This window comes from Pipistrellus hanaki (genome assembly GCF_964339955.1).
Source record: "Pipistrellus hanaki genome assembly, chromosome: 2".
NCBI lineage: Eukaryota > Metazoa > Chordata > Mammalia > Chiroptera > Vespertilionidae > Pipistrellus > Pipistrellus hanaki.
Genome location: NC_140504.1, coordinates 106,268,086 through 106,289,664, shown reverse-complemented (window position 1 = coordinate 106,289,664; position 21,579 = coordinate 106,268,086). Strand labels below are relative to the sequence as shown.

The 21,579-nt window shown below is 48.5% G+C and overlaps 1 protein-coding gene across 9 annotated transcripts in view; it reads left to right on the top strand.

The window, feature by feature from the left end:
• The first annotated feature begins 884 nt into the window (after positions 1-884).
• Positions 885-21,579, top strand: part of FBLN2 (fibulin 2) — a 99,822-nt gene continuing 79,127 nt past the window's right edge. For all 9 annotated transcript variants that reach the window (XM_084872426.1, XM_084872422.1, XM_084872421.1 and 6 more), the window contains exon 1: positions 885-1,017. The gene's annotated coding sequence lies outside the window, so the exon portion shown is untranslated. The remainder of the gene's footprint in view (positions 1,018-21,579) is intronic.

Genomic DNA, 21,579 nt, shown 5'->3' with positions numbered 1-21,579 from the left:
TGCAGGGTCCACGGTGCTGCTCTGGGGACAGTGTTTGGCTGGTAGTGCTGGGGTTTGCTTGTGTAGGTTTGGGGGTGGGGTTTTGAGTCGCTGGTTAGGGAAAGGGGCCTGGGAGGTAGTCCCTTGCCAATTGCCGCTCCCCACAGGGCCTCTTAGCAGGCACAGGCTCCCAGTCTGCCAAACAGGGTGAGTGGTTATCAGACCATGGGATGCCAACTCTACTCATTGGAGTAGAACCACAGTAATTCATGTTTTGAGCTACAACTTGCAGGCTGATCACCACCTGTTGGGTGGGCCCTTGCTGAGGGCATGCCAGGGGGCGCTCTAGGTCTCCCCATCAACAGCCAGGGATTAACCCTTTTAAGAGATGAGGGGGCTGGGCTCAGAGGCCTAGGCAGTGGTTGAGGTCACATGCAGTTGTGTAGGCTGGGAAAACTGACAAGCTTAGTCTCATCGCTGGGGGCTGGAAAGCATGTAGCTAAGGAAGGACCTGTAGTCGCGGTTTTAAGTGCCAGCAGGCCAGTGGAGCGCGCAGGACCAGGGGCATCCTGAGGCTGGGGCCAAGCTGGCCTGCCTCTTTGCCCTTCAGGTCCTCCCAACCGCCCAGAGCTTCTGAGCCCATCTTTCATGTGGGGACACTGAGGGTCACGCTAGCTGAGGTGGCTGGAACAAAGTCTCCCAAATGAAGGCAACAGTGCGAAAGCTGGAACTCAGAATTTAGACTAGGCTGGGGAAAGGGGTGCAGGTAAGGGGTCGAGATGCTTGGCGAACGTGCAGCCCAGCCATCTCTGGGCCTCAGTTTGCACACCTCAGCTTGGAGCGAGCAGCACTGGGTTGCCCACCCACTACCCCAGCCCGGTCGAGACCCCGCCCAGGAGGCGGAGCAGCCTCCCCACCCCAGAGAGCCGGCTGAAGCCCGCCCCTCGGAGCCTCCGCCCCGCCTCGCGCCGAGCTCCGGACGCGCCGACGGCCCTGCGGACAGACACGCCGACAGACTGACGTGCGTAGCGCCCCGCGGTGAGTGCACACGGACCCCGCCCGGGCCTCCCTCGGCCCGGTGCCTCGGCGCCCTCGCCAGCCGCCGCTCGATGCTCTGAGCGCTCAGACGCCCCGACGGCTCGGCGGCCCCACAGCCGCGCTCTCAGAGCCCGGATCCCAGCCGGCGGGACGGCGCCACACGCAGCGCGCGGGCCTGGGAGGGATGCGGGCACTTTGTAGTGGGCTAGGGCTCCGCTGCAGGGTCCCCACCCGCAGGTCTAGCCGTCCTCCTTGTGCAGCGTCCCGCCGGTTATTAGCGCCCCCCCCCCCCCCCCCGTCCCCTCTCGACTCCACGGCTCCCTTACTGTCTCTCCCCCCCCCCCCCCCCCCCCAGGTCACGAGGCCCGGTCCCCATCCCCACCTTGCTGTCCCAAGGGGAAGAATGGAACCCTAGGTCAGGCACACCCCTGCCTTCACACACCCTCAATTCCCCCTCCCCCTCCCCGTCACACTTACTGCCATAGCTCTCACACTGGTAGCCAGTAGAAGCCCCATGCATGGGCGCACCCACCACCATCTCTGTCACGCCATTCTACTGGTCTCCTAGTCCAACGCTCAGGGCCCCCGCCCCAAATCGCCCTCGCATATGTTTGGGCTCCTACACTCATCTCTCCCACCCTGCTCGTTTGTATACACATGCTTCATACATGCGTGCCTTACACACCGGCTTCTCTCAGACATACATGCCTCTTTATCATTCAGCTGTGTTTCTGTTAAATGTGCGTGCCTCTCTATCGCACTCTTGTCTGCTACACACGTGACTATTACACGCATGTCTCACATGTCAACAAGGTACTGAATGATGTGTAAATCATGGCACCGCTTGTGTAAAATAAGATATTTAAGTACAGGTTTGCTTGGATGTATAAAACAAAGTTGGAGGAGACACCAGGAGCATGTTGTGGTTACCTGTGGTTACCTGGGGATGTGGGGTGGGGGTGGACAAAGGTGAGGTGACATTTCCCACTGTGTCTTTTATATTTTCTAGTTTTTGAACTATGTGATTCCATTGCCTGTTCAAAACATTACATCAAATTCAAAAGCAACTGGGCAATTGGTGGGTGACTGTTCATTTGTGAGTTTAAAAAAAAATAGATTTGAGAGAGAAACACAGATTTGTTGTTCCATTTATTTATGCATTCATTGGTTGATTCCCATATGTGCCTTGACCAGGGATCAAACTTGTAACCTTGGTATATGGAGATGAGGCTTTAACCAAATGAGCTAAGTGTTTAAGGATTGTTTTTAAATCCCTTGCTTTATGATCTTGTGGTGGAACAGACTGACTTCTTCTTGGCTTGGTATACAAAAGTTTCCACTTGATTAAAATGAGATGGTAACAAAGTCACTTTTTGTAGGGTTTGGCAAATGGTCAAAAGAAAAAAACCCACCCTTTCTCTCTCCCCCTTTTCTTGTGGGTGTGTTTCCTTTGGTGATTTGACCACTGGCTCTTCCTGGGGTGGCACTGCAGCACTGACGTTCTGTCGGGAGCCTGTTTCCACCTTCTGCTGACCAGGAAATGGGACAGATCCAGACCCTATGGGGCCAGAGCAGGGGCAGCGAATACAGAAGAGGTCCCTGCCTTGGCACCTTACGAGATTCAGGTCCAGCCCTGCCAGTCACAGACTGTGTTCCCTGGGGCCAGTACTCACCCTCTGAGCCTCAATTCTCTTATCTGTAAAACGGTTGCCATACTTAAATCCCTCAGGGTTTTTGGAAAGAGGAAATGAGACCACTCATTCCTTTATTCAGCAGATACTTATTGAGAACCTACTGGGTGCTGGTCACTGTGTTGAGTGTTGGTGATAAAACAGTGACCAAGGAAATGTCTTTTGCATCCAAAGAGTCTGCTTTCTGGTGGGTGACACAGATGGGAGCCCAGTGGATGCTTTCTGTGCCTCCATGCCTTTGAGGTAGAGCAGACAAGCTGGCCTGGTGCTGGGGTGGGGTGCAGGCTGTTTAGGGAGCATGTCAGAGGAGGCCAGCAGAGCGGGCCCCGGGTGCAGTGGGGACAATCAGGCCCCGGGCATCGCAGGTGCAAATGACCCAGAGAGGTTGGTTGAAAAGATCCCCGTGAACAAGAAGGGCAGGCTATCTGAATGGGCCTGATTTGGGGTTTTGATTGTATTCTGGGTGTGATGAGGATTCAGTTCCCAGAGAGGTGAGGTCTGAATGGGATTTTAAAGCTTCCTTCCAGCCCCTTCTGGGTAGGGGGAGAGTGTGGGGCCTACATCCAGTCCTTACCTGATAGTGAAGTTGTGGCCTTCCTCCCAGAGGGTTAGCAACCCTGACCATGCCTTATTGTGAACAGCAGGGAAGGCTGTGGAATTGGGGTTTCTGGTTAGTGGCATCCATGCCAGGGACATGTGACCAAGGCCTTGGGTTCTCTTTCTCACACACAGCTCTAGCAGTAGCCTCTAGTGTGGGCCAGCCCATAGTCCTTCCCATGGCCATCCTGAAGGCTGCAGGGACTCACACATGTGGTTCTGAAATGTTTTTGTCAGGGCTGTCTTGGAGGAGACCACTGAGGTCCTGGATGGGGAGGGGTGGAGCATTCAGTTGAACCAGGGTGGTCAGCAGGGGGAGTTTCCCGAAGAGGTGTTACTGGCACTGTAATGTGAAAATAGTGTGAGGGAGACACAGTGACAGGAGAAACCCTGGCTTCTTTTGAGATGTAGGTGGGAGGGAAGGTGGAAGAAGGAGAACTGGAGTGGGAGCCAGGTCTGTCATCTCTAGGTTCTGCCCCTGGCTGGCCACCCCTTGGTTATAGGGTACCACTGGCACGTACACACCACTGACTCAACTTCTCCAGGCTGGTCCCCTCCCAGCACCCTGTCAGGTCAAGCCATGCGTCATTGTACACCATTGTCCTCACAGTTATTGGCATTTGGAAACATTATAAAAATGCCTCTGTCTTCTCACATATTGAGATTGCTACAATGAAAGTACTAATTGAGGAAAGGTTATTTCCTTCCTTGAGGGTGGGGAGCCCCGCTTTTTGTGTAGGGGCTGTATTGTAGGCCAGAGTGACCTCGCCCAAGTCACAGTGCTGGTGAGGAAGTGGTGCTGCTTGCCTGCCCCCGGCTGGGACCAGGGGACTCTGGGAGTCTCTGCCTGACTAAGGGGGTGGGAAGCCATGTGCCTAGGGAGTGTGATGGCTGCTTTTAGGCAGAGGAGGCCTTTGCCTTCAGATGGACCCTGCACTTTAGGCCACCTCACCTCATAAGTCCTCATTTTTCTCGTCTGTGAATTGGAAACAGCCCTTACTTGGCTCTGCTATCATTTAGCCCCCAGGAATGGCCTGAAATGTGGGAAGGGGCAGTGGGTGAAGGCCCAGCCAGATATTGCCTATTATAGCACAGGGAGCACTAGTGTGCCTGCCTGACCTGAGTCTCATCACCCTAGAAAGTGAATATTTTCTCTGCCAGTCAGATTCTCAATCTGTTAAAGGGACCTGGTGGTAGTGCCCACCTAGTAGGGTTGGCATGAAGTCTGAAGGATGTATGAAAAGCCCCAGGCATGGCTTGGCAAGGATATAGTGCTTAATTAACATGTTACCTAGGTTCTGAAATGTGGTTCTGAAATGCTTTTGCCAGGGCTATCTTGGAGGAGACCACAGAGGTCCTGGATGGTGGGGAAGGGGGTATTCAGTTAAACCAGGGTGGTCAGCAGGGAGGGCTTTCTGGAAGAGGTGTTATTGGCACTGCAATGTGAAAGTAGTGTGAGGAAGACACAGTGACAGGAGAAAAACGGGCTTCTTTTGAAGATGTGGATGGAAGGGGAGATGGGCCGTCCTGTCCTCTTACTCTTCCCTGTTCTGATCACTGAGGTGCATTGTGTGCCTTCGGGCCAGCCCTGGGCACTGTGGTTGGGACATACCAGATCTTCTGTTTTTGATTTTTTAAATTACAGTTGATGTACAACATTATATTTATTAGTTTCAGGTGTACAATACAGTGATTAGATATTTATTTAACTGACTAAGTGGTCACCCCGATAATCCTAGTACCCATTTGACACCATACATAGCTATTATATTGTTGACTATATTCCCTATGCCGTACTTTATATCCTCATGACTATTCTGTAACTACTGATCTGCACTTCTTTAAAAAAATGCTTATTTTCTGATTTTAGATGGAGAGGAAAGGAGAGAAAGAAACCTGTATTTGTTGTTCCATTTATTGATGCATTCATTGGTTGATTGGTTTTTATAGGTGCCCTTGAAGCAGGATACTAAGATGCTAGGAAAATTCCTTGGCAAGTAGAATGGGGAAACTGAGATAGGTCACTGAACAAACCAGCAAACCAATTTTCAGCCAGATACAGGCCACCTCCCTAGGGATAACATCTAGGCCTCAGCTGTATTTCAGCTTCAAGCCCAGAAAAGCAGCAAAATCAGGTGGGCGATGCCAGGACCAGCTGCGATAATCAATGATCCAATGACTCCCAGCCCTGGTACTGACCAATCAGTGCTCCTTGGAGGAGCACACCTGGAAAACTGATGAGTATTCTGCTGGTCCTTTCCTAGAATTTCCCCCTGCAAAAGAGAGAGAAAAGCCCTCAAACAAATGACCCATTGCCCTCACCTTCCCTTTTCCCCTCTTTTTTCCCCACAGATTTGCATCTCCTAACTATAAGGGTTCCCAGGAGAATTGTAATCAGAGGAGCAATGAGCGGCAGCAGCTCATCCTGGGCTAATTCCCTGAACCTGTTTCCAGGCTCTTTTTCTCTGACTTCCCAGTGAGCCAAGAAACCAGCTTAGCTCTCCTATTGCTGCTTCTATCCGTAGCCCTTCCTTATTTTTACGGTTTAATAAACATACCCTCATAATCACCTGGACTCATGTTGTAAAATTTTTCCTTCACAAAGTGAAGAACCCAAACACTATTGGTTGGTCCAGTAACACCCTGATCAGGAATCAAACCTGCAATCTTGGCATATTGGGGACAGTGCTCTAACCAATTGAGCTATCCAGCCAGGGCTAATCTGTACTTCTTAATCTCTTCACCATTCTCATTCCCAGTCTGATGGTCTCTGTATCTATGAATTTTTTTCTGTTGTGCTTGTTTGTTTATTTTGTTTTGTAAATTCCACATATAAGTGAAATCATGTAGCATTTGTCTTTCTTTGATATGTCACTCAGCACAGTGCCTTCTAGGTCCATCCTTGTTGTAGTAGATGGCAAAATTTCATTTTTTTTTATGGCTTAGTCATATTTCTTTATATATATATATTAGAGGCCTGGTGCATGAGAATTCATGCACTGGAGGGGGTCCCTCAGCCCAGCCTGCCCCTTCTCACAGTCTGAGAGCCCTCAGGGGTGGGAGACGACCCAGCGATCAGGGGAAGGCGACACCCCATCACACCTCTGCTGCTATCACTGCTGGCAGCTCAAGCCTTGGCTAGCCCTGGTTACCTGAGCCTTGGGCCGGCCCTGGGAGCTGGGGGGTTGAGGGGACTGGGTGTTACCATCTTGTGGCTGGAGGCACTGTCATCTTTGAGGGCATGGCAGTCAATTACGTATTCTTTCCTTATTGGCTGTGGGCGCCGCCATCTTTGTGATGGCGTGAGGGTCAATTAGCATATTCCCTCTTTATTAGATAGGATGCAATACTTCTTCTTTATCCATCTGATAAAGTTGCTTGCATAGCTTGGCTATTATAAATAGTGCTGCAATGAACGGGACACACCAGTTCTTGATAAGCCTCCCAGTACATTCTTTCTTCCTCAGCCTGGGTCCTCCATCAGGGCCCTAAATTTCCAGCCATGTATTTGGTCACTAAGTGAGCTTTTGGGTGATCCAGAAAATTCTATTCTTAGATTCTCCCCACAATGAAAACACAACATTGAAAAAATATTCTGGTAGAGAACTCTTGGGACCCCTGAGGACACTTCTCCAGCACCCCAAGGCCTGTGGCCTATTGTTGGAGTGATAGGCAGGGGAGGGTTTTAAGCAGGAGAGTGTTGCCTGCTGTGGAATGCACTGGACAGGCAGAGTGGGGACCTTGTGGAGGCAGGATGGGGAGGATCAGAGCCAGCTCAGGAAACAGGTGATCTTGACACATGCCAACCCCTCAAAAGCACACCAAACTACCTCCTTTACCCCTGCGTCCCCCACACTCTCAACTTTCCTGGTCCTCATGGTAGTTGGTACTGATATAGCATATCAGTGTTTCTAACTGTTCCCCTGTGTATCTTCATAGCAGATTAATTTTTCCACCTTGTCTGGCAATGGACACCCCAGGATCCCCATCCGATGTTGTCTGATTACAGGGCTGATAAAGGCAGGCCCCCTGGGGGCCTTGTGTCCTTTCTTGGGAAAGAATCCAATGGGTGCCCAGCCAGGATGGCTTAGTGGTTGAGCATTGACTTATGAACCAGGAGGTCGCAGTTTGATTCCCTGTTAGGGCATATGCCCAGGTTGTGGGCTTGATTCCCAGTGGGGGTGAAATCAGTGCAGGAGAAATTAGTGATTCTTATCAGTGATTCTCTTTCTCTCTACCTTCCTCTCTGAAATTAATAAAAATATATTAAAGAAAAAGAATCCAATGGGTTTCCTCTTCTGATAAAGTGATGATTAGCATAAATTCATCTATTATCCTACTTCCCATGCCTCTAACATTACACCGAGTATATTTTAAAAAAATCCCTCCCCTGTTTTATTTATATTTATTTTAAAAGAACTTCTATCATAACTGTAGATAGAAATAAGGCTTTCTTGCCTGGAATCAGCAATACCCATGAAAATAGCTACAAAGTAGAACCACATTTTCGCCACTTTTTGTTCCCTGCCCAGCCTTGAGCGAGTGAGTCCTGCCCTCTCTTGGTTGAAAAGGACATGTTCACAGCACTGAGGGTTCTGTGATTGTGACTAGTTAAAAGAGAAGATGAACAGGGTCCTTACCATAGGCCTTGCCCTGAGTTCTGGCTTCACCTAGCATGGCTATCTAGCCTCACTTGGAAAGACCCCTCTGGGGTCATCACACACCACTTCTCAGAACCTCCTGCTTTCTGGGCCCTCCTTGGCATGTTTCCTGCTGGGTGGGACTGTGAAGATATCTTCTCCAAAACTAAGTCCCTGATTCTTAGGTTGTGGCTGGTGCTTGTTTTCATGGGCCACCACTCATAGGCACCCCTCCCCCCCACCCTGCACCCTGTGTGCTGGCTGTGCAGAGCTCTGGAGGGGAAGGCAGCTTAGCCCGGGGAGTCCTGCAGCCTGGGGTCTGTGCCATGAGGCAACAGGCTGGCTGGGGCTTACGGTTTGGACTCCAGTGTGGGCATCTCTGGGCTGGGTTCACTGCTTGAGTGAAGAGGGCATCTAAGCTTGGACAATTTGGAAGTGCCTTGTGCACTGTAAATTGCTGAGCTTGGGTAAGCAAAGCTCACTAACATTACTTTTCCTGGTTAATACAATCACACCCACAGTGATGGCCGATTGGCTACAGGTTCTTAATTAGCTACATGTCCTTAATTAGCTACAGGACCTGGTGCGAGAGAACTTTGCTCTCTCTAGACCTCTTACCATATCCCCTCCTTTCCCACTTGTTTTCTTGAACTAAGTACCCAATCTTATGCTTTCATGAGAGCAAGAAACTCATTTAATGGACTACTGGGAATGGAAAGGTTGTGGTGACATTAGCTGCATATCCCTGAAATGCCTCACCAAGACCCCAAGTCCAGATGTGCCTGACCCAGGTACACCCCTTGGAGTGGCTGTGGCTTCCCGTGTGTGGGGTGGGAGGAGTGGCTCTTCCTTAGCATATGGCACAATAGCACATGCACCCGTGACCTGGCCCCAACCCTCACTATGATTTCTCTGAATCATCAGGAAAGGATGCTGGCTCCAGGGAGTGCTACAGCTAGGGACTTCTCATACCCTTTTTTCTTTGTCTGAACTTTCTCTAGTTGATTTTCTAAAAATAATTTAAATGTGCCCACCTTCAGCTGGGAGGTGTTCTGGCTCAAAGGTTTTTTTTTTTTTTTTTCTATTAGAAATGGTCTGTGCTTTCTTTTATTTCCCAGATCAAAGTCCTGGGGAAAAGTTCTGATTGGCCCAGCTTAACAGGCACCCAGGGCTAATCAACTGCAACCAGGGGCCGGGTCACCAAGTCACAGTATTGGTGTGGCTTTAGGGGCTGTCTGCATCCATTCTCTGAGAATAGGCACTCAGGGAGCAGGCTGCAGACCAAGAGGTGTCCACCATACAGACAAAGTTTAGTAACTTAAAAAACCCAAGCATTCTTGGAGTATAGCAACAAACATAATAACACAGTTGCTGTTCTTGTTTTCTTGTCATAGTTTTAAGGATTATTTTTGTTGCAGGTGATAGAAAGTACAACTTAAGCAAATAATTATGGAATTAAAATATACAGGGGAGTAGCTTCGGGCTTGGCTGTATCCAGGGGCTCTGAAGATGCCACCAGGGCTGTGTCTGCATTCTCTATGTTGTGTAATTGTATGATAAGCTCTGCCATGGGATGGTCAGGTAACCCAGCAGGTCCAGGCTCACTCAAGAGCTTCAGCATGGCTGGTATGGCTGGGTGGTATAATTGTTCCTTGCCAGTCACTCTCTTGGCCATCCAACAGTTCACATGGCTTAAGAGTAAGAGAGGGTAGCTTCCAGAAGAAAATTGGGGTTCTTATACCAGGAGAATTGGGCAGAGATCCCCACAGCACCTCTGGCCTGTTCCAGGAAATGGCCATATATTTTTCCCTGCCCCTATCTCACAAGGGGGACCCATCCTGCAGAGAGTATGAGAATGTTCTGCTGTGAGTCATAGAAGCTCTTTACCATCTGGGTGGCTCATGTGAGAATAGGGAGTTGAAGAGAGGTGATAAGGGCTATGGATGGGGTCCTGATTTCCAACCCAACCATATTCACATGGAGTGGTGAGGATGTGGGCAGAATCAGTTATTCTCTGAGGATATGCGCTAAAACTTTTTTTTTTTTTTTTTTTTTTTTTTAACTTTTCTATGACTTCTGAAGGTTCAGGAACTCTGTGTAGAGTGTAGAGAGGTCAAAAGAGGAAGCTGAGACTCTGATGAAATGTTTCCTGGAAGAGGGGATATTGAGCTGGGTCTGTAGGGCTGAATAGGAGTTTGCTAAGAAGCAGTAGAGTGCCTGGCAGAAGGAACAAAGGAATGTTCAGACTTGAGGTGTTGTGAGAGATTTATTTACTTATTTAAAAAATATATATTTTTATTGATTTTAGAGAGGAAGGGAGAGGGAGAGATAGAAACACCAATGATGAGAATCAGTGATCACTGCCTCTGTACACTCCCTAGGGGACTGAGCTCTCAACCTGAGCATGTGCTCTGACCGGAAATGGAACTGTGAACTCCTAGTTCATAGGTCGATACTCAACCACTGGCTGGGTCCACTGTGAGAGATTTAGAGTAGCTGGGGCCAGTAATTGTTTTTTTTTATGTTGAACATGTATTTTAAACTGTTCTTCGACATTTGTGATCATCATCTCCTTGAGTCCTTCCAGTGTTTTCACGTGGCTACTGTGATGGGACTCATGTGCAGACAAAAGCATGGCTGCTCAGAGGGTCACATGCTCTGAGCCACCCAGCAGCCTAAGGGGAGAGCTTGGTTAAAATTTGAACCTTGGACTTCAGAAATTCTAGAGCTTGCTCTGGCAGTGGCTGCTGATGGCCTTAGGAGGCCTGACAGTTATGCTACAGTCTAGGCCAGACAATGCCATTTGCTGCACACTGGTGGCCCTGCAGGCAGCCCTAAGAAATTACTTAATTTCAGGGCCGTGCAAATAAACTGGGGCATTGGCACGGGACAGACCTGCAGAACATGCAGCGTTTCCCTGGATAGTGCCTCTTTCCATATGCCTCAGTAGCAGAGAGACTGAGGTCTGCTGGGCCAGCCCTGCCTGCCTCCACCCTTTCTGCTTTCTCTCTATCCCTGTCTGTCTGCTTGGCTTTGGTCTGCTTCTCTCTGTATTTCTGCCTGTCCCTGTTTCACCTACCCCCTTCATCTAGAATCCCAGGCCTGAGAGGCTGAAGGGAAGACACATGAGATGAGGCCTAAGGATAGATTGCACTGGGATTTGTGACCACCTGAGGCTCCCAGTATAGCCACTGACTTGCAGGTGACCTCAGGCAAGTTTCTCCATCTATGGAAGTGGCACTCACCTTTATGAGTCTTTGGTTACCTCCTGTACACCCCGACCAGGGCTGGGGACCAGACCTGTGATCTTTCAGTGTGCGGGCTGACCCTCTAACCACTGAGGATACTGGCTAGGGTGGGTCTTTTAAACAATTTACTTTATTTTATTGTTGACAGTATTGCAGATGTGTCCCATTTTCTCCCTTTTTACCCCCCTCCACCCAGCTTCCGCCCCACCAGAGGGTCTTTCCCATGCTATTATAGATATGTACATATATGTTCTTTGATTAATCTCTTATGTCCTCACCCCACCCTCTGGCTGCAGTCTGTTTTCCTGTTCCATGCATCCATACCTCTGGCCTATTTTATTCACCTATTTTATTTTGTTCTTTAGATTCCACTTATAAGTGAGATCATATGATATTTGTCTTTCTCTAACTGGCTTACTTTGCTTAACATAAAACACTCCACATCCACCCATGCTGTCGCAAAGGATAAGATATCCTTCTTTTTTACAGTTGAGTAGTATTTCTTTTGGAATACTATGTACCACAGCTTTTTTATCCACTCATCTACTGATGGGCACTTGGGCGGTTTCTAGATCTTAGTTATTATAAATAATGCTGTTATGAACATAGGGATGCATTTATTCTTTCTGATTGGTGTTTTGGGTTTCTTAGGATATATTCCCAGAAGTGGGATTGCTGGGTCAGCTGACAAATCCATTTTTAGTTTTTTGAGGAAACTCCATACTGGTCTCCACAGTGGCGGCACCAGTCGGCATTCCCACCAGCAGTGCAGGAGGCTTCCCTTTCCTCCACATCCTCTCTGGCATTTATCGTTCACTGATTTGTTTATGGTAGCCATTCTGACAGGTATGAGGTGATAACTCATTTGTCATTTTAATTTGCAGCTCTCTGATGAGCATTTTTTTTTTTTTCCATGTGTTTGTTGGCCATCGGTTTGTCCTCTCTGGAGAAGTATTTATTCAGGTCCTTTGCCATTAATTGGATTGTTTGCCTTTTGTTGAGCTGTATGAGTTCTTTGTGTATTTTAGAAATTAAACCCTTATCAGATGTATCATTGGTGAATATGGTTTCCCATACTATTATTACTTTTTAATTTTGTTGATGGTTTCTTTTGCTGTGCAGAAGCTTTTTAGTTTGATGTAATCCCATTTGTTAATTTTTTTCCCTTTGTTTCTCTTGTCCTATGTAATGCATTGGTGAAAATACTGCTACATGAGATGTTGAAGATTTTACTGTTTTTTTTCCCCCCTAGGATACTTATGGTTTCATGACTTACATTTTATCCATGTTGAGTTTTTTTCTTGTGTATGGTATAATTTGGTGGTCTAGTTTCATTTCATCTTTTTAAAATTCATTTTTAGAGGGGGAGGAGGGGAAAGAGGGAGGGCGGGAGAGAGGAGACACACACACACACACACACACACACACACACACTCCAATGGGGATCGAATCTGCAACCTAGGTATGTGCCCTGACTGGGAATTGAACCCTTGACCTGCTGGTGCATGGGACAACGCTCCAACCGAGCCATACCAGCCAGGGGTTCTCACATTTATAACTCATCCCATGTTTTGTTAACCCTGTGCTGGGGCCGCACAAATTAAATAATCCTCCCATCTCTACCCACCCACCAGAAGCATTCTCCAGTGTCCACTTGGGCCAGCCCCTCAGTCAGGGCTGAGCAGGAGAGTGGGTCCCTGCTTTAGAGTCACAGTCTAGTCAGGGACACCAGCAGGTAGACAGGACAGCTCTGAGGACAAGGATGAAGCCTGCCAGCCTCAGCTCCTGATAACCGCCCAGTGGCTGGAGGGAGGAGGCAGGCCCTCTGCAATGTAGCCCACAAGGAGTGTTTTCAGGGCACTCAGGAGCCCCCTGGAGTGGTGCTGGCGGGGCTCTGTGCACTGAGCTCAGAGTGGAAGTGGTGTCCACACTTTGGATGGACTCTGATGGACTGAACGAGGCAGGGCAGGGGTGGGTCCCGAAGCCAGTCATGAAAGGCCTGAGGAGGCAGCGTCCAGGCAGGGAGAAGGGAGTGGTCAGACCGCTGGGGTGCAGTGACCCACTGGCTGAGAATGGACATGGGGCAGGGACCCGCCAGGCTCAGCATGTGTGTGAGCAGGCACATGCATGCTCACAGTTACCATCATATACCTATATAGATTCACACATGCTTAAATACACTTCACATTCATACATCCACTCATATACACATACTTATACTTCACACACATAAGTATGTGTATACCCACAGTCACACCTTATATACACACCCACTCCATACCCATTCACATACAGTTATGTTTCACATGCACACAGATGCATGCACACACTTAAACTCCTACAAACACATGTGCATAAACACACACACATTCACTCAGAAGTATCCTCACCTCTTCTAGAAAGGACTCTGTCTTTTGGTTTCCCTTGCAAAAAGTCTCTTGTATCAAAAAGAGAAAGGGCAAGAAAGCAGGAGAGTATCTGCTTGAGCCCAGAGGCAGGATACAACCTGGTTCAGGCCTTTCTGGGGGACTGCTCACCTCCTTGCAGCATTTCAGCCTCTGCTGGGTTTCTCAGCATAGGTGGGCTCTGAATTGGACCCTTGAATTCAAATTAGGGACTGGACAGTGGTGAAAGGGGCGCATCCTCAGGTCCCCTGGTGCACGCTGGGTGGGGGACACAGCCTCAGGTCCCTTGGTCCAGAGCAGAGGGCTTGGCCTCAGGTCCCTCATCAAGCCCTACTGGGTGGGGGGCGCAGCCTCAGGTGCCCCAGCCTGGTGCCAGGGTGGGGGGCATGGCCTGAGGTCCCCTGTCAAGCCCCTTTGAGCAGGAGGCCCAACATCAGGTCCTCTGCTCTGGCCCAGCACTACGCAGCCTTAGGTCCCTGCTGATTGCTCATTCCGGCTCATTATGGGAACTCGGCCTCTGCTGTGGGTGCAGCCATCTTGTGTTATGGAAACCTGGCCTCCACTGTGGGCCCTGCCTTATTTGTGATGGCATGGCAGTCAATTTGCATATTCACACTCTATTAGAGGGGATACTTATTTTCCAGGATCTAGTGAAATGATCATATAGAATTTTTCTTTAAGTGGATTGCATTGATGTTTTAATATTGAACTACTCTTGCATTTTTTAAAAGATATAATTTACAATTTTATTTATTTATGTATTTTAGAGAGAGAGAGAGGGAGAGAGAAAGAAGCATCTATTTGTTGGTCCACTTATTTATGCATTCATTGGTTAATTCTTGTATGTACCCTGACCTGGGATTGAACCCACAACCTTGGTGTATCGGGACGATGCTCTAACTAACAGCCACCTGGCCAGGACCCATTTAGGATTTTGAATAAAGGTGGAAGATCAGATGAGAAGCCCCAGCGCCAGGACCACAAAGAGAGGAGAGGTCTGAGGTGTGAAGCTGCCTTTCTGTCTGGGGCTGCGTGGAGGGTGTGGGCCTGCCAGGTCGGGAGAGCAGTGAGCTCAGCCTTGGCTGCCTGTAGGGCTGCTTCTCCTCACCTGGCCAGGGGTGTTTCTTCTTTCCAGAATCCTGCCTTACTGGGAGGAGGCTTCAGCTCCCTGCTGGCGAGAGTGCAACATAGTTTCTTGTCTCAAAGGTTGACTGTAAATCCTGGACATTCATCTTATAATTTCTTACTTGCTTATGTTGGTAATGAGGTAGTTGTTGCATATGCAGGGCCAGCTCTTACCCAGGGTATAAGAAGCTTTTATTCAGGAGAAAAAACCTGGCTATTCCTCCTGAAGGGTGAATTTCCCTGGTGATTTCATGAGCTCACCCATTGAAGATCCACAGGGACCAGTGAGGGTGTGAGGACTCAGGGGTCCTGACACCCTCTCGGGCTTCCACCTGGGGTCCCTTTTCTCTTTAGCACTTTCTATCTAGTGTTTCCTCAGAACCCAGTATCCTCCTGTTCCCCAGACATGTTCCTCCCTCCTCCTTGGTGGTCTCCTGGCCTGGCCTGCTCCAGCTCTCCCACCTTCAAAGACCCAGGCCTTTACCAGGCCCCTACCCTGTACCCCACTTTTCACAGTCTGACTTGTGAAGTCAGAGCCATCAATTTCACAAAGCCATCAATTTTTGCCCACAGGGAAATAAAGGAAAATATGACTTTAAAGACAGAAGCCGAATTTGATCCCTTTTCTTTTGATAATTTGTGACTATTTTTCACCTCCCTCCCCTTTTCTCCATATCTTTGTTAAAACCCTGTCTGGCCTTTGTTAGCTTTTTATAGACTAGTATCATTGGCTCTTTTTTTTTCTTTTTTTTTCTTCTCTCTTTAACATGTCTCTTTTATTGTGAAAAAGCATACATACAAAAGGCACATAAAAGCAGTTGAACAAACCCTGGAGTAATCACCAGGAGGCCCCCCCCCCCCCCCAAGCTCCTGGGAATCTCCTGGATCTGCCTCTCTCCACCTAGCTACCTACCACCAAACTTTTATGGAGACTACTTGGCTTGGCTTTCTGGGGCTGCTGTGTACTTTTGTGTGCTTTAAGTGATGTTTAGGTTTCATTTGGTTTTGTATTTTATATGACTTGAGCCTTCCTCAGACTTCTTGAAATGGATGTCTTCAGTTCCTTATTGAGTTCCTTATTGAGTTTCCAGTGTACTGTGACCTAATGTGATGGCCCCTACCACTCCATCAGAACAACATCCACTAAATGCACTTTGTGGAGTACCTGCAGCACTAGATGTGGGTGGCTGACGTTTTTTCTCTTTTGAGCTTCTCTCCTTTCTTCTTTTTTAAAAATCCTCACTCCAGGATATTTTTTCCATTGATTTTTAGAAAGAGTGAAAAGGAGGGTGGAAGGGAGAGAGACAGATATCGAGGGGGAGAGAGACACACATCAATTGGTTGCCTCCTCACACACCCCGACCAGGGCTGGGGATCTAACTTGCAATACAGGTACATGTCCTAGACTGGGAATTGAACCCGAGACCCTTTGATGTGTGAGGCCCATGCCCCAACCACTGAGCCATGCCAGCCAGGACTCTCCTTTCTTGATTTTCACATCCACTCACTCACTTTTTCTCCTCTGTGCTTACCTCATTTCCTCCTGTCACCCAGCTGGTTCTGTGCTGGTGGCTGGCCCTGCCCATGGCAGTCTGGGACCTCTAGGTTCTTGACTCATTGCAGGAAAGATTTCAAGAACGAGTCTGAGTCCTAGTCCAAGTGAGGGAGAGTGAAGCAGGTTTCCTCCAGGTAGTGACAGGGAGGGCTGGGTGACGGTGCCTGTTAAAGGGGCCAAAGTACATGTCCAAATTGTGTGCTTATCAGTTAGTTCTTGGGACTTAATATATTTCCAGTTTTTGAATTTTGTGGCACTAAATTCTGTCTCGGCCGGCCTCCTGGTTTGAAAGGGCCTTGTTCCAAGTTTGGTTTGTTACCTTGTACTTGTGGTATAATTTTCACTACAATGAGCTTGGGTCCCTCTCTAGTTAAGTTTCCCTCCATCTTGCACTGACCTGGTTTTAGGAGTTTCTGCTGTTGTTGGCTTCTGCCACCATGGCAGGGGTTCCTGTCACTAACTGCTTCCCTTTGATCAAGTGCACAGGTGGGGCTCTGGTGAGACACCCAGTGGCTTCTCTGCCTGTGACATCTGCCACTCCTTGGGAGCTTTCCCTAACTTCTTTCTGTCCTGTCGCACTCACACTTTCTCCTTTGTTCTGTGCATGCCAACTACAATGTGTCCAACTGGCTCTTGCCTCAGGGCCTTTACACATGCTATTATCTCTGTCTAGGATTCCATTCCCCTAGATCTTTGCATGGAATCACATTTTTGACAGGCAAGTTTCAGCTGAATTGTTGCCTCCTAGGTGAGGCCTGCTCTGACCACTCTTGCCAAAGGAATACCCTGGTTCCTCTTCTTCACAATGCTGACATCATCTTGTTATTTATTTGTTCCTTGGGTCTTCCTTCAACCAGAATGTTGGGCATATGAGGGTAGTAATTTTGTTGGTCTTGTTTACTGCCACATCCCAGTACCTGTAATAGGGGCTGGCAGGTAGCAGGTGCCTGATTAATATCTACCTACTAAAACACTCTGGCCATACACACTATATTGCCTGGTGAAAATGTAGGTTCCTAGCTGGATCAGAATTCCAGATAAATGATGAATAAGTAGTCCCAAGTGTTGCACGGGACATATTTATACTGCACAATTACACAGTATTTATCTGAAATTCCAGTATAGCTGTATGCTTTGTATTTTTATTTGCTAGCTCTTGCAAGCATATTCTTGTCTGTATCCTAAGGATCTGAGAACTGGAAAAAGAAAGAACTTCCTTACCTTGTGATTTGAAATTATGTGAAGCCAGAACCTACTCTTAGGGGTCTTCTGGGAGGCACCTTGCCAGCCTAGAGAGATTTCATCTGGGCCTGCTATGGATGGGTGCGAGGTTAATTTATCAAAGGAGGTGGTGTCACCATACTGTAGGGCTGTGTGTGTGTGTGTGTGTGTGTGTGTGTGTGTTTGGAGGGGGAAGAGCTGGGAGAGGAACTTGTAGCCAGGGTGAATGAAGGTAGCTGATGTTTGAGCAGCACACTGAGGCACCTCTGACACTGATGTGCCACAGACCTCCCTTCCAGCTTTGCCTCCACCCACAGCAGGGATCTGATCAATGAAGACCAAAGCTGCAACAGCCCAGACTATAACCTCAACCTGCCCTCTGCTCATGCCTTGAATCCACTTTGGATCTTCAGCTTGATCTTCTATTAGACTCTGCATGGTGGTGGCTCCCTGTCTTTCTTTTCCACCTGAACCTGTCCTTGTGGCTCTTTATTATGGAGAGTGGCAAAACACACACACTAAACAAAACAAAAAAATAGAGAAGCCCAGAAAGGACACCCACACACCCATCAATTGAGGATTTCACAATTGTTAGCATTTTTTAAATTGCTGACAATATTAAAGATGTCCATCTCTTTCTCCCAACAGTTGTTAATTTTTGGCATAATATTGCCTTAGGCTATTTTTCATAATGAAATTTGTTATAGTATCTCATAGACATGATTATATTTAAATATATTAATTTTTAAAAAATGCCAGCATTTGCCAGATATCACACTTCACAGAATGATTGCTGCTCTTTGCTGTCATTTGGTCCTCAGTCTGTCCTTGAGGTCCCTCACTTAGCCCCATGTCTCTCAGCGGGCTTCTTCATGCTGAGTCTCATTAGGAGTCCCACATGCTCTGGTGGTTAAATCCCAGGCCTGTTTTAGTCCAGGGCAGCTTCTCCCGATTTTTCCTGTGTGCTGAGGAGGTGGGTATATGTCCTATAGAAATGCCTCACTGCTGGGTTATCCTGTATAATAATCCTATATAATTCCTAAATAATAAAGAGGTAATATGCAAATTGACCATCACTCTAACATACAAGATGGCCATCAGGAGAGGGCAGTTGGGGGCAATCAGGCCAACAGAGGAGGGCAGTTGGGGGCAACCAGGCCAGCAGGGAAGGGCAGTTGGGGGGACCAGGCCAGAAAGGGAGGGTAGTTGTGGGGGATCAGACCAGCGAGGAAGGGCAGTTGCCAGCAGGGAAGGGCAGTTGGGAGGAACCAGGCCTGCAGAAGAGGGCAGTTAAGGTTGACCAGGCCTGCAGGAGAGGGCAGTTGGGGTGACATGGACTGCAGGAGAGGGCAGTTGGGTTGACCATGCCTGCAGGGGAGGGCAGTTAGGGGCAATTGGGCTGGTAGGGAAGTAGTTAGGTGTCTATCAGGTTGGCAGGGGAATGGTTAGGGGGTGATCAGGTTGGCAGGCAGAAGTGGTTAGGAGCAATTAGGCAGGCAAGCAGGCGATTGGTTGGGAGTCAACAGTCCTGGATTGTGAGAGGATGTCCGACTGCCCATGGGGATTGTGCCTATTGGGCCTAAACGGGCAGTTGGACATCCCTCGATGGGTCCCAGTTTGGAGAGGGTACAGGCTGGTCTGAAGGATACCACCCCTCTTTGCAGCAGGCCTCTAGTCTATACTAATAAAAGTGTAATATGCTAATTAGACCAGATAGACGGACGTCTTCCAGTTGTCTTTCTAGACTTCCTTCCAGACAAAGCTATGGTGGTGGGGGGTGAGGCAGAGGTGGTTAGGGATAATCAGGCAGGCAGGCAGGCAGGCAAAGCAGTTAGGGACAATCAGGCATGCAGGCAGAGTGGTGGGGCGATCAGGCAGGCAGGCAGGCAGGCAGGAGGGCGGTTAGGAGCCCTTGGTCCTGGACTGAGAGAGGGATATCTAATTAGTCAGACATCCCATGAGGGATCCTGGATTGAAGAGGGTGCAGGCTGGGCTGAGGGATACCCCCTCCCCCCTTCATGAATTTCTTGCACCAGGCTTCTAGTTTGCTTATAATTGCTTACTTAGATTCCAGTGCTTTAGGGGAGACATTGCTGCATAACCAGCTACCCTTGGAGGCTGAAAGCAGCAATAGTCATGTAATTTGCTCAGGGCAAGGCCAGGCTCCTTTATTAGCTCCATGTGGCATCAGCTGGGGACAATGGTGTTACACCTGCCTCCTCGCAGAGAGGGTCTCCCAAATGGGCTCCTGCATGAGTCCAGTGCAGTGATCAGGTCTCTCCAGTAGGGTGGCCCCACATCTTCCCAGATGGTTCAGTGGTTTTAGACATACAGGCAGAGGCTGCCAGGCCTCCTGGAGGAATTTGGTAGCAGTAGTCACAGCTCTGAGTCTTATTGGTTAGACTCAGCCAATCCCAGCTAAGTGACAGATGAGGTCTGTGTATTGACTGGTGTGGTCACACCTTCTTTGCAAGCTCAGCTGGATGCAACCCCCTTCCCCTCAAGCTGGAATTTCAGCTTAGACAGGGGCCCAGTATGGAATCTTTTTGGTTTTCTCAGCTAGACCTCAGGAGCGAAGAATTGAATCAATACACTCCGTAACTAATAACATACTGTTATCTTGCACTCTGCAGGGTACTTGCTTGTTTTTTATTGTTTGGGTTATCTACAATTTCTGCTCCTAAGCCTTCCTCACTATAGGCAGACCTCCAGTTCTGTTCTGTGTGGATCTGTTTATGTGCCCATGTTTTGCAAGTGGTATTTATTTATTTATTTTACCTTGAGTGTGCATTTTTATGTGACATGAGTAGTGTTTGGCTCTCTATGTTGTTCTGGTTTCTTACATTTTCCACTAAGTGCTCTATTTTTAAGGTCCATCCTTGTTGCATTGTGTACACTGAATCATTGGCTTCTAATTCTGTGGGGTCCTCACAGGGTTGTGCCTGTCAGGGTCCCAGCAGGAAACTGGAGCCTTTCATAGGTGTCAGCGGATGGTCTTTTGTGCCAATTCAACAGCAACAGAAATCCCCAATTTGGGGTTCAGTAAAGAAGGAAACTTTATTCAGTGCAAACAGTTCAATTGCAATATAGCAGGGCTGTGAAAACAGCTCAATAGTGTTACAGCTCAATTAGGAGACTGCATGGCTGTGGAACATGCTGTGAAGAAGCCCCGGGTGAGGTGGCCCAGGGGCAAGGCCCCTATTCATCTAGGCTGGAGCAAGGCATTTGACATTTCAGCCTGAAATGCAGTCAATCTTCAGTCTTTGATGGAAAGGGAAAGTGCTCTCACAGAGACAGAGGGCTGCTGGCTTATATAGACAGAAGTCCCTAGCTTGGTTTCTGATTGGTCCATCTTCATGCAAATGAGGAATCCAAATCCTTGCAGTTTGAATCGTATTGGCCGGTGAAAATACTGATGAGGGATAAAGGTGCACAGCTGGGACTGGACAGGGAAAGCCTCAATCCAATTGGTAGAAATACAATTCTAGGAACTTGATAAGGAGCCTGGTCAGCTGGCAGGTAGTTCAGTGCAGGCTTCTCCCTGGAGTGCAGTTTGTGTGAGAGACCCTTGTGCAAAAATGGCTGCTTGGCTCTGTTTCTAATTCGAGCTCAGTCAAACTACCAGGAGCCCTTCTTGGTAAAGATCTTCTTTCTCAAGGGTCCACACGGGTTATGGGAAGAGTAGTTAATGAAGAGACTTAGAACAGGTGGAACCAAGGTTGGAGGAACCTACAGGGGATGAAGCAGCTCTTGGAGTAGCAATGGTGGGTGGATGGGTGGGTAGCCCTTAAGCACTCTGGGCCTGCATGGGAGGGGGAGAGGCAGATTTTAGAACCCAGAAGTATCATCTTCCAGGAGCTATGGCCTTGGGGGAGCAGGGGAAGCCACCACCAACCCCATGCCTGGGAGGGAAGGAGAGAGAGGTGGGAAATGAACAGCCCAATCTTTCTCTCCCATCCTGTGATGTCCTATTAGAGGCTGCCATTGGAGGATGCTGGAACCTGGGGACACATTCTGATGAGGTCAGTGTCCTCAGTGGAGAGCAGGGTGGATCTGGGACAGGTACTGGCATGGTGGCCT